General features: G+C 36.3%; 1 protein-coding gene across 2 annotated transcripts in view; it reads left to right on the top strand.

The window, feature by feature from the left end:
* Positions 1 to 12828, top strand: part of TMTC2 (transmembrane O-mannosyltransferase targeting cadherins 2) — a 388282-nt gene that overhangs the window by 100712 nt on the left and 274742 nt on the right. The gene's annotated exons all lie outside the window — the stretch shown is intronic.

The following is a 12828-nucleotide window of genomic DNA, read 5'->3' as shown; positions in this document are numbered from 1 at the left end:
ACATGTCTTTTTTTTTTTTTTTTTAATTAACTCCCAACCTATATTGAAGGTCTATTTTGTGCTACTTCTGGGCATATGGAGGTGAGTGATATGATTCCTATGCTTGAGGCATATGCAGTATAGTGAGGGAGACAGAGATGTGAATGGATCAATTGCTATTCAGCCCTCATAGGACATGAGCAAAGTTCTGTGGGGAGACCTAGGTGGGAGGAAAGCTAGGGAAATTAGAAGGAAGTCTTTCATTATATGCAGTTGAGTTAAACATTGTCAAACAGCAGCAGCTCAAACGGTTCACAAATGATAAAGGACTCTGAAAAATCTATTTCCTTTACTGTTTCTGTCAACAGTATTTTTTTTTAAACAAGAAATGACTCAATTAGTTATACAAGTACAGTAACACTTAAAATTACTTACGTCCAGTAAGTTAGGAGTTATGACTATGATTTTCCATGGCAACTACAGTTAAATTCCGCTTCAACTTGCCCACAAGGGCCAAATAAATATTCAAATGATAGTATTTGACATTTGTATTTATTTTATCCTTGGTATTTGGCATTTCCGTTTATTTTATTTCCCAGGGGGAGAAGAATATTGAGTGTGGATATGTATGTACACCATTCTTAAATACATGGATTGCGTACATGTTTTATCTACTCTTAGAAAATCTACCCATGGCTTTATGACACCTAGCACAGGATTCCCTTCTGTTCTGTGGCACTTAGTACATATGATTGATTGAGAAGTTGTTTGAAGCAAACAGGAAGGGGAATGTAGACTTTCAAATTCTAAATAATTAACAAATATTCAGAAATAATCTAGGATACAAAAGTGCTGCCTCAATCAATATATGATTTTTAAAGCTGTGAAGTTGATATATAAGGACGTGATTGTGTTCATTGCCAAATGATGTTTCTCTTCATAAAAGGATTCACCTAGGGGTCCTTTAATTAGTAGTTTACCCAGTACATTTAAGTGTTGGTTTTCAGACCATTAACTCCTTGACAGAAGACCGGAGGGGTGGAGAGCTTAAACCAGAGTGTTAGGAACAAGCCTCTAAAGTGTATTGTTCATAATGGAGCAAAAAGAAGGATAACTAGTTCCTTTCGGTTCCATGTCGATTGTTGGGAAAATATCATTTCATTTTCACATCACGTGTGAGTGCCGCCTCTATGACATAAAGGAAGTAGCGCAGTGTAAGTTTCACCTGTGACATAATGCACCAAGACTTAGATGCACCAGAAGGGTAATCTGAGACAGTGGATATTTCTGTCACTGATGTAAATAATATTTTGTAAATCTGTTCTTGGACTTTAGATAAATTATACATGGCCTCAGAATGTGAGGCCAAATTGAATGAGGGTACATGAAGCAGCATCATATGAGGCAAAATCCACCTTCACTGAAATAACTAACAAATGCAAAATATCCAGACTCTTTATTGTGGGACAGCATAAATAGACCAGTAGCAGAATATTAGTTCAATAGGTGATGGAATCATCAAAGTAGATTCATTCAAATTGAGATTTAGGCTGGAAAAGATTTGTCTGCATTTAAGAGAATATCAAATGAGTAAAATTAAAGGACAACTATTTAAAATACAGATGGATGATTAAAAACAGAATTATCTAATTTATGTTTGTACCCATCTGAAAGTTACTAGCCCTTTCATATCTATAATGCTTTCTAAGAAATTTCCAGACTGAAATTTATTTGAGACTGTTTAATAAAGACTTGGATAAATTTTAATTGGATATTACAAGTTGGTGTTTCTAGATTCAGTCTTTAAAATCTAGGTTGTGGTTCCTTCTCTGGAGATTAAAAACCAGTAGAAACTATTAATATAAATTGAACATTTGTATTAATTACATTATAATATAATTACAAAATTATAACAATTTCATTAAAATTCCAGATGCCTCAGAAATTATTAACTAAATTACCTAAAAACAGCATGAACTTTTTTGAAATATTTCAGAAAAAGAAGTGGTAATATAATTAATGTACACATATCCTTTTTAAAAAGAATGTCGACAACTTTTCATTATTATGGTTTGAAAAATTGTTGGCAATATCATTTTATTTCCCTATGTAATAGGATAATATGTTAATTATGATCAAATGAGTTGTATTTTTATATTGCTTTGTAGTTTTAAAAGCTCTTTTATGTTTATAATCTTATTTAATCTTTAAAATCACCAGGTAAGGGAGGAATTATTGCTGTAGGCTTGTTGATTCAAAGTCTGAATTGAAGATCAGATAAATTAATCATCAAGCATTATGCACTCTCCTTTGTTTCGTTTGTTCATTTATTTATTGTTCAGACGCTTCTGGATCATGCTTTATGTGCTGGGAGACCCTTTGTCAGTACTGGAGGCAAAGCTTGTGCAAGTTCTTTAATTTCTAGTCCACTGTTCTTTGCACTAGTCCTTGCTGCATCTCAAATACAGTTCAAAATGATAATCTAGCTAATCTCTTCTTGTCTGTTTTGTTCAGATACCATAAGAAGCCTTTTGACTAAGCAGAATTTGGGATTAGTTCTTAATTTTTCTAATAATAGATATATTTTTCTTTTCTGTTAACATTTTTGTACTCAGGTTTTCAATAATCAGCTTTTTTTTCAAATGTAAATTTTTATAAGCTGAAAGTTGTGTCCATTAGTATATCATATTACACTTAAACTCTTACATAATCTTGCTCTCCACTTGGCATTAGCCACTACTTTCAAAATTTCTTACGTGTTTTAATCCAATACTCAGTGATTTTTTTAATGAAAAAAGAAAGATATCTCCATTGAGTTTGATTTATTTATCTATTTATTTTTTACTGAGGAAGATTGGCCCTGAGCTAACATCTGTTGACAATCCTCTTTTTGCATGAGGAAGATTTGCCCTGAGCTAACATCTGCACCAGTCTTCCTCTATTTTGTATGTGGGTTGCTGCCACAGCATGACTGAGAAGTAATTTAAGTCTGCGCCTGGGATCTAAACCTGTGAACCTGGGCTGCTGAAGTGGAGTGCACTGAACGTAACCACTAGGCCACAGTGCTGGCCCCTCAGTTGACTTTCTACCTTGAATGAGAGAAAATAAGATTCAGAAATTATTTGTTTGTAAATCTGCCAGTATTTAGAAATAGTAAGTGAAAATATCCATGATAAGAAGTAAAGGATATTACAATTGGTCACCAGTAATATCTATTGGCATAAGGAGGAAAATTTCAAATCCAGTTCAATAATTTTTCTTGAGTGTCTGCTTAGTATCATGCTAGGTACCTTACAAGATAAAAAGAAAAAGCCTCAGATCTTGCTTTTAATGTCTTTGTAATCTTGTTGGGAAGAGGTTAATGGTATGTTCTCTAAGTATATTAAGAAGGGGAGTAAAATCAGTGCAACAGACTTCACTGCGTGTAAAAAGGAATGCCTAAATGCTCTCAGTGCAATTTTGGTCAGTTTAAGGAGAAAGTTGCATTGAAACTCATTTTAAAGGATGAGATTTCTTTGGAGGAAATGGACATCTTGAGATGATGCCACAGAATGAAAAAAGCACAGAATTAGTGTAAAAATACAGGCTATAAATGTGGCTAGAAATAGTCTTTTTGCGTTATTGCTTTTAGATATTCTTCCAAATACTTGTTAATTAGTCATTTGCATTTTTTCTTGCTTTTTGAACCTGCAGTCTCTGGGCATAGACAGGGGTTGGAGGCAGGAGTAGATTCTGTTCCTGTGATCAGTACTTGCTAGTTACCTGGAGCCCAGTGGTTTTGGGACTGGGGTGTGAGGGTAAACTGGGGGTCCATGTCATGGGTGACTAACATACAGAAAATAATCCTTTCTTACAAGTTTTCCCTGGACTAGTGACTTTGAGGAGAAGCATGGGAGTAACATACTCAGGATGTACAGTGTTTCAGCTGCCTTTCGTATTAGATAGAAATGCTTGTGTTATGGGTTCTATCATTTGAATATCCTCTAAATTAGGCTACTCCTTTTCATGTATTTCGCCTTAATCTCTTTCCATTTTGGAAGAGCTGAAATGCTGAGAATTTATATACGGAGCCTTTTTCTGAAGAAACTTGGGATGCTTTGGTCATGTGTAATGATATTTACTTTTGTTTTGGATACAAAGAGAAAATGTCGCTCATAATCAAAATCTCTACACGCTTAGTGAGAGAGAAGACTGAAGTATAATCGGTTGTCCTTACACACGGCTTTCTTCAAAAGCAGAGTGAAAGTGGGGCTGGCCTGGGGGCGCAGTGGTCCGTTTTATGGAAAATGTCAGCAGGCTTAACTAACTCTTTTGAATGGAAGGGGCATTTAAAGTGACATCAAATCGATGTGAAAGGTGGGTAGAACTAAAGTCAAGTGTTTTATTAACTTAATCCATTGGATGTTTTCTGTATCATGTGGAATAGCGAATGCCAAAGACAGTTAAGATAGAATTTTGGAGGCTGACTTTTAAATGTAGTGAAAGGTTGTCTCTGGGCTTATTGAAATCAATGAACACATTAGGTTTAAATCCTTGACTGCCTTGGTCTGTCTCCCTTCCTCCCTTTCTTCTTTTCTTTTATTCTTCCTCATTTCTTTTATAAATATCTTGTAAGTCGGAAGAAAAATATTGAGAATTAGGTGTTTCTTTTCGTGCCAGAAATGTGACTGATCTAATTTTTTTTTATGATTAAAGACAAATTTTAAGAAACAATAAAATCACTTATAACCTCTATTCCTAAAATGACAGTTTTCATTTTTGATTATTAGGTTTAACTAGTATATATAATTTACTTGATTAAAATCATACTGTACACCCAGATTTTTATCATTCTATGGAAACTCATATTTTAACAAACATATCAGACCAGTACATTCACAGATTCCCTAGTCTCACTGTAAGTATGTTTACCAGTATCTTTTCCTTTTAATGTATGAGAATTCAGCTACATAGTACTTAGGGCAATATGTATATCTTAAAATTTCCTAGCATCTCTGGCAGATGTTATCTGGTTTCTGTTTGAATGCTTATGTTTATAGAGGACTCATTACTCTGTAACAGGACCCTGATATATCCCTGGGCATCTTTAATAGTTGTTCTGTTAGTTTGAGTCAAAATATTCTTCCCTTTACATTTTCCCTCATTAAGCCTTGTGAAGCCACACAGAAGTCTGCTATTCTCTGTATCAAGCGACACCCTTTCAAATATTTTAAGGCAATGGTCCTATCTCCACTTTAGCTTTTTTCTTTTTAAATATTCCATGTCCTGTGTTCAGAAGTTTCTTATCTGGCTTTATTTCTAAATCCTTAACCATTCTGGTCACTGTTCTCTTGACACATTCTATTTAATCAATGCCACGTTTAATATATGGCCTTGACTGAGCGCTCCCTGAGACTTCTACCTCGCTTGATCCATCAGGTATATTTGTGCAGTTTCCTAAGCTTTTCTGGCAGCCAGTTTATACTACTGGGTTGGTAATTTTTTTCCCCTACCCTCCCTATTCTTTTGAGCTATGTTTCCTTCTGTTATCTTTTCTATATACAGTCATGTTTTTACCATGTCTGCTGTATTGATTTCATATCTATCATATCTATTGATTCATTCCTTTATGTATAATTTCAACAAATATTTATTGAGCTCATATGTGCCAGATATTCTAATAGATGCTGGTAGATCATGATAATCAAGATATAATGCCAAACTATATTTCTTTTGGTGTCACATTACATTGATTATATTATCAGAGGGCTTGGGGAATGATAAGGAAGATGGTGATGATGACGATGATAGTTGGCAGTTATTGAGTGCTTACCAGGTACTGGCACATTTAGCTCTCACAACAATCTGTAAGGTACAGGTACTGTTATTGTTCCCATTTTACAGATAAAGAAACTTTGACTTATAGAGATAAAGCAACTTGTTCATAGTCGGCTAGTGGGTGGCAGAGCTGGCATCAGAGTCCAGATGATTGGCCTGCAAAGTCTATTTTCTTAGCTACTATCCTAGGACAGAAACAAGGTGTTATAGAAGTTGAAGTAAGGGAAAGACTTTATCAGCACAAATGACAAAGGCTTCTTTGGAGAAATGAGCTTTTGAGGCAGATGTTTCTAGTGGAGAAAGTGTCACCTGATAGAAGTACTGAGGTGGGAGAGTACAAAGTGTTAAGGGGGAATCCTATTAGTGTAGTTTGGCTATAATGTAACATACATATAGGCGTGTTGAAGAATATAAGATGGGAAAAAGAGACTAGAGACAGACTGTTGAGAACCCTAAGTGTCATGCCAAAAGAAGTGTATTTTGTTGGTAAGTAGGAAATCAAGAATGGTTTCTGAGCAGAGATGTTCCATAGTCATCTCATGCCTTAAAATTAGAATCTTGCTATAGTCTTCAGAGAGGATGAGAAAGGAAGCATATAAATAACAATCAGGTGGGAAACAAATTAGGGGCTATTTCAGTAATCAAACAAAGAAGTAACGAGAGCCAGAACTTCCAGTTATTAGTGGAAGGAACATAAAGAACAGTTGAAAAAGAGAGGGCATTGATCGAATTCTTAGACTTTGAAACCAAATGAAAATTGGAGTAAGTGGGAAGTGTACCTGAAAATGAAGATGCTGCTAACAGAAATAGTCAGCTGTGGTTGAGGAACTAATTTTTTAAGCAGATGAGGAGTAGTTGACCTTGAAAAATGTTGACTTTGAAGTCCTGCTGTGAAATTCAGATGGAAATATCTAGTAGGCAATTTGAGAATCAGTGATATGGAGGAAAAGATAAAAGTGGCAGATAGAAACCACCTTTAGCTGTAAAGGGGTAGGTGTCAAGCATAGTACATAAGGGTGTGAAGGAGGGAGCGGACATCGTGTTATGATGAGGGAGGGAGTTCTCTGCCTGATTCGAGATCGACCTGCAAGAAGACAGGAGGCAAAAGCTCTCAGATCTTTCTCTCTGATTCAGGATTTGGGTCAAAATTTAAAAGGTTAGGGAGAACAGGCTGGTACATGGAAACGCTGGTGGGGCAGGTTTTGATTGGAGAGTTTTGAACATAAATGGTAAGGTTTAAACATCTATGCTAAGCTGTGGAAGGGGCTTTAACACTGGATCTTGTAAACAACAGACCCCTCACCTCTGATGACAGTCCAGCTTTCAAGTTCTGATCATGTCTTGGTCCTTTGGTTCCATGAGAGGGAGAATCTTTGGTTCCAGTGTCATTTCAGGTCAATATTTTCTCTTCTGCTTATGCTCTAGCTATGTGGCTTTGCAGATTTTCTGAAAAACAACTTTTAATCACTCAGTCGATAAGATGGGGTCAGTTAGAACTGATCCTAGTGGGCCCATGGTTACAATTGCAGATGCTGCTTCCTGGCTTGAAGATGAACAATGGGATTTTCTGAAAGAAATATGCGACAGACATCAGTTTGCCTATTTTCTAAAGGACTTTGTATATAATTTCTTAAGGACTCTTCATTCATTCACTTCCTGAATTTTTATGCTTTATTCCATGAGTGGGTCAACCTCAAACACTTCATTACTAAGACCAGATGCTAATTCCATTATCTTGCCAAAGTTTCAGATTTTACTTTAAATTTTACAACCAGATGCTTGCCTTATTTTCATTCCTTTCATCACTTGGCTGAAATTCTTCTTGCCATTTTGCTGAATCTTTCCTTTTGTACTCTATAAATTCTACTGTCTCCTCTGATTGCATATTCTTAAGGTCTCTTATGTGGTTAGCGTCTTGTGGCCCACAATCCTATGTACGGTAGTATTCACCGCCAGATAGGCTGTGTCTACTGATTTCATTGAGGTTGCTGTAAAGCATTGCAGTTTATCTGTATTGCAAAATGTAGCTTGATTTATATTATTTGGTGCTGATTTCTTTGGGACTTGCTGTGTGGTCTTCAAAGTCTTAGAAACTCATGGCCTAACATGCCTCTGGCAACCAAGCAAATTTGTACTGATTAGTGGTAAGATTATTATATTTGAAAATATTTAAAATCATCCTCTTAAATACTATGCTTTTAATTTTACAGACTTTAAAGAAACAAACAAGAATTCCCTTGGGGCTTGATCTGACCTCATGTTTAATGTTTGAGAGGAAAATGTAGCTCCTCTGACATTTAGGGTCAGGAATTGAATTCTCTATTATCCTTGCATTTTAAAGGGATTATAACAGTCAATCCCATTGTGGGAAATCTCTCCTCCAAGTTTTATTGATGTTGGCAACTGTTCTGCTGAAGATAAATACATTTTTGCTTACTGTATCCCAAAAAGGAGCAGGAGTGAAAGTTTGTAGGCTAAAACATTTAATTAACTCCACAGTGAAGTGTGACCCAGCAAATTTAATGCTTCAGATTGACATGTTGAATCAGTCTGAAAGATAATTCTGCCCTTTCCCAGGAGAGGATAATGGGCTTCATTAACTTCCATTATACAGGATGATTCTTAATGGACGCATGGGTTGAGGTTGGAGTGGGAGTGGTGTAGTCTGAGAAAGTCTTCTCCTCCCTCTGCTTCCTAAGGATCCCAATAGACCTATATTAGCTTCACGCCTCTCCCCTCTGTAAGCAGATCGTGCTCATCTTTGCATTTCCGTAACTGAGCATAATATTTGGTATAATAAGTATGTCTTAAATAATTGTGTGTAAGTGCATGAATGAACAAATTTTATTTAAAAGGAAGTTTGCCCATTTAAAAATTGTTGTTGAGTTGAATGTGCTAGCTCTTCTTTTTCTTATTCTTCATTTTAGAAGTGAACACTGAAATTTTCCACTTACAAAACATTTTACTTGCTATAAAATGTATAAACCTCAAGACGTTAGGAAAACCTAAATCTTTTCAAAATGAGTAAACATGGCAGGGCTAAAGTTCTTTTAGTGAAATTAAGCTTCACTTGTGAAGGTCATTTAAAAGTGAAGCATTCATTTGATGCTCATACGCAGTACTGCGTACTCTATTTCATTGCCCTAGAATCTGGGGCTACTTTAAACTCTTTAATTCCTGGAGGGCCACAGAGGTTTTAAGAGACTACCAGGAAGTCTCCAAAAACTCATTAGAGGGTGTGCTGGCTATGGTTTTAAAATGTTGTGGCCTCTGAGACCTAGTATAAGTTTCTGATAAGAGTGTGTGTCCAGTACGATAGACTTCCATTATCTTCCTGTGTGTGTTTGCATAGTGGCTCCCTTACCTTAGGACCACCCAAAAATCTGCTGTTTTTACTTCGAATAACATTAGGCTGAGGTTAAGACATGTTAAAAAAAAATGATTAAATAAGACAGTTTTGGTGGTACAAACAAACTTAATTTAACACTGCATGAAGTGGATAGTCTCCTTTCACACAACTGCAAAATGGGCCAGAAGGCAGTGAGCTTTTATAGGATAAAGAATACAGAACAGGGAAGAGAAAAATAGAAATTATGTGATTGGCTGGGGCTACCCAGTCAACCTTGGTTGAAGTTAGAAGGCCTAGAGTTGGTTTGGCGCTTGGGGATTTGTTGACCTGTATACTGCGTTTCTGGTAAAGTGGAGCATTGACGAGGAGCACAAAAGTTACCGTGCTTCAGTTTGCTGACGTAGCACTCTGGGCAGGAACATCTCCATCTTGGGCCTAGAAATTTATTTCAACAGATGTGAGGACTTTTTTGACCTGTAGTTGTCTCTAAAAACAGGAAGGGCTGGCTTGCAAGTTAGTAAATTTTCAATTACTGGAAATATTTAGTGGAGATTGGAAAAATTAAAGAAGATTCTAATTGGAATCTTCTCTTGGAAGAAAGATTGGCTAAGATTTGTCTAGGCAAATGAAACTTTTCTTCTGCTTGTTCCAATCCACACTCTAGAAATAGTTTACGTTGAATTGTTGAAATAAATCTAGCGCAGTATATGAACATAGGAACAAACTCAGAAGAACCAAAAACTTTTCTTTCTTCTATTTTGTACGTTTTACCTGATATCTAAGAAGTTTTCTACAATCCCTAAAACCATTTTGTGTTTATTTTATTGTTACATAATATGCTTTCAGGAATTGAGCCTGTAGTTCAGTAGTTCTGTATAATGCCATTTGGCCTATATCATGTAATAATTCTTGAATGTGAGTCTCTGTAAGTAGAATGACAAAAGGCCATTTGTGCTGTTAAAATCTATTGCCCTTGGCAAAGGAAAAAAGAATCACTTTATGTGTGTGTGTCAGTGTTTACTACCGGTGACTTCTTTGAATCAAATTGTTCAATGTTCTTCATTAGGTCATTTATGTCTTTAGTCATTAAACTTTGTCTCATTTCTCAGCAAGAGTGCACACAGTGAGACCATAAAAGATGAAAATGACACTTCATTCGGTTACTTCATAATACGGACTTCCCTACTTCCAAATGAACTCAAGTTGGGTAGATGGCCCTGATAACTCTTATCTTTTTAAACACCGGATCGGTTGCCTTTTGCCTCTCTGCAATAAAGAAGATAGAAATTAGAGTCTAAAATTTTCCATTATCTCAAAGGTCAACCTACACATCCAAGAACCACTGGTGTGTGCCCCACGCTTGAGCCTGCCACTGAGAAAATGCAGAGAGGTGAAAGGGAATTGATCCAGAGTTTATACAGATCAGTTATCAGGGTCATCTCATCAACTCAGGTTCATTGGAAGTCCATATTATGGAGCAACCGAAGTACCAGTTTCTTCTTTTCTTCACTGGCAGGCTCAAGCTTGGTGGCACATGCCAGTCATTCTTGGATGTGTGGGTTGACCTTTGTGATAATGGGAAATTTTAGGACTCTAATTTCTATCTTCTCTACTTTTGGTAGCATTTTCTGTATTGTATCAGGTAGCACATTTTACTTGCATTTACATTTTAAAGGAAGAAATGAGCTGGAGCTGTGATTTTATCATGGGAGTAAAATTGCTGGGTTTCCCCCTGCCTCTCACTGTCCAGTACTTGTATCTTATCTTTTCTTCATGAAAATAGTTTTTAGCGTTTCTTAGACATGGAATCTTAACTTTTGGACTTCCCAGACCTGTGTTTTACTTTTTACTTTATTCTAGTAATTGCCATAGAACTCTCTGACTGGTTATTTTTAATGTTTTAAGTTAATCAGTAAAAAAAAAAAAAAAATAGAATTTCAAGTACTTCCAGATGAGGTATATTATAAAAAAGTAATTTCTTTTGTTTTTGCTTATGTTGTGGTCTTTTCTTCTCAAGATAAGTTTTCCATAGTAAGTCTTTGCAAAATTAAAACTGTTTCTTACCTGGCGGGGGGGGGGGGTGTCTAAAAAATGATGGATGGTTAACTTTAATGCTTCCATTCTTCTCAAACATGTAACAAAACTTTGCCTAACTCTTCCTATACACTAGGCCACATGCCGTAGGCCATGCTCCCCATGCTCCAACAGAAAGGTTAATTGTAAGGTGCTCTAGGTCTGTGGTAACACTGAGCACTGATGGAGGTGAAGTATTTGTGTTTATTTCATTGTGTGAATGTATCAAGAGAAAGGCATCCCCTGGTTTGATGGTTAGCATTTTGAGGACTCTGTGAATCTCTGTAATGCTTAGTATGGCAGTGCCCACTAATAGTTGTTTAGTGAATACTTTGTCATGTTAAATAATTTTCTAGCATTTTCAGCCATCATTTATTTACTCTGTCATGTTCAGCCTATTAGAATTTTATGATGACATGCGGCTTGCCCTGAAAAGACATCTGTTTTGAACCTCATGAACTGCAAACTAATTGAAGTTAATATGAAAATAAAAAATGGATCATTTGTTGGTGAAATGCGGAGCCATAGACTTCGTCTCAAATCTGAAAAAGTTGTAGTAGATAAGCTTTCTTACCACTATCATGCATTTTAATTACTTTTGATTGCGCTGTGTAAAGATGAACTTTATGGACCAAATTTACAATAGGCACAAAGTTAATGTAACCATGGGCCCTCTATGACCAGTTCAACTCACCCCATCTTATCAGTAGAGTAGTTGAGTGATTTTTCAGGAACCGAGAAATGACTCCTTGTCCAGTTCAGACTGGTTGAGACCATCAACCCATTAGCTGGGCCTGTGCAAATGCCCTCTAACTGATCCTTTTGACATCAAAGAGCTGAAAACTCCACCCTCAGATCATGCTAACACCACTATTTTGTGAACATGAGTCCTATAAAGAGCTATGAAGCTTGACTATGATTGTGCTGACCATCAGTTACCTCAATTCTCCTTACCTCCAATCATCTATCTCCACACTTCAGACCGCCCTGCCCATCATCCCATATATTGTGCCTCAATCCCTGGATCGGGGAGACAGATAAGAGCATATGCCTCCTGTCTCCTTGCAGATAGACCTTGCAAATAAAGCTACATTTCTTTTCCCAAAGCTGATGCCGTAATAATTGGCTCTTTATGCGCATTGGGTGGCGAGCCCTTGCTCAGTAACATTAATATCTAACTTTTTCTAAATAATTCCTAAAAATTAGTCCAGCGAGCATTCTGTAGTGTTTAAGTAATGTTTCACTTAATTTTTAGTATTATTTATATTTCATCCTAGATGTGAGGAAAGTGCTATAATTACAGCATCTACAATATTGCTTAGAAATGGTCATCTAGTCCCTCTTTGAATGCTTCCTTTGAAAGGAAGACTACTGCTTTAGGACACAATTTCTTCCATTCTAGGAAGAACTCTAAGTGTTAGAAAATTTTTATTTCAATTGAAAGTTAATTTCCTTCCTAATCACTTTCAACATTCATTTCTCTTATAACATAGTGGCTCTTTGATCAGACTTAACGTCTCGTAGTTTCTAACCATTTAGATAACGTGGTTCCTAGACCCTCCATTCTTCTGATATTCTTCTAGATAATCTCCAGTTTATCATGGTTCCTT

The sequence above is a fragment of the Equus quagga genome, chromosome 19 (genome assembly GCF_021613505.1).
Source record: "Equus quagga isolate Etosha38 chromosome 19, UCLA_HA_Equagga_1.0, whole genome shotgun sequence".
Classification (NCBI taxonomy): domain Eukaryota; kingdom Metazoa; phylum Chordata; class Mammalia; order Perissodactyla; family Equidae; genus Equus; species Equus quagga.
This window is presented reverse-complemented; position numbering and strand designations above follow the sequence as displayed.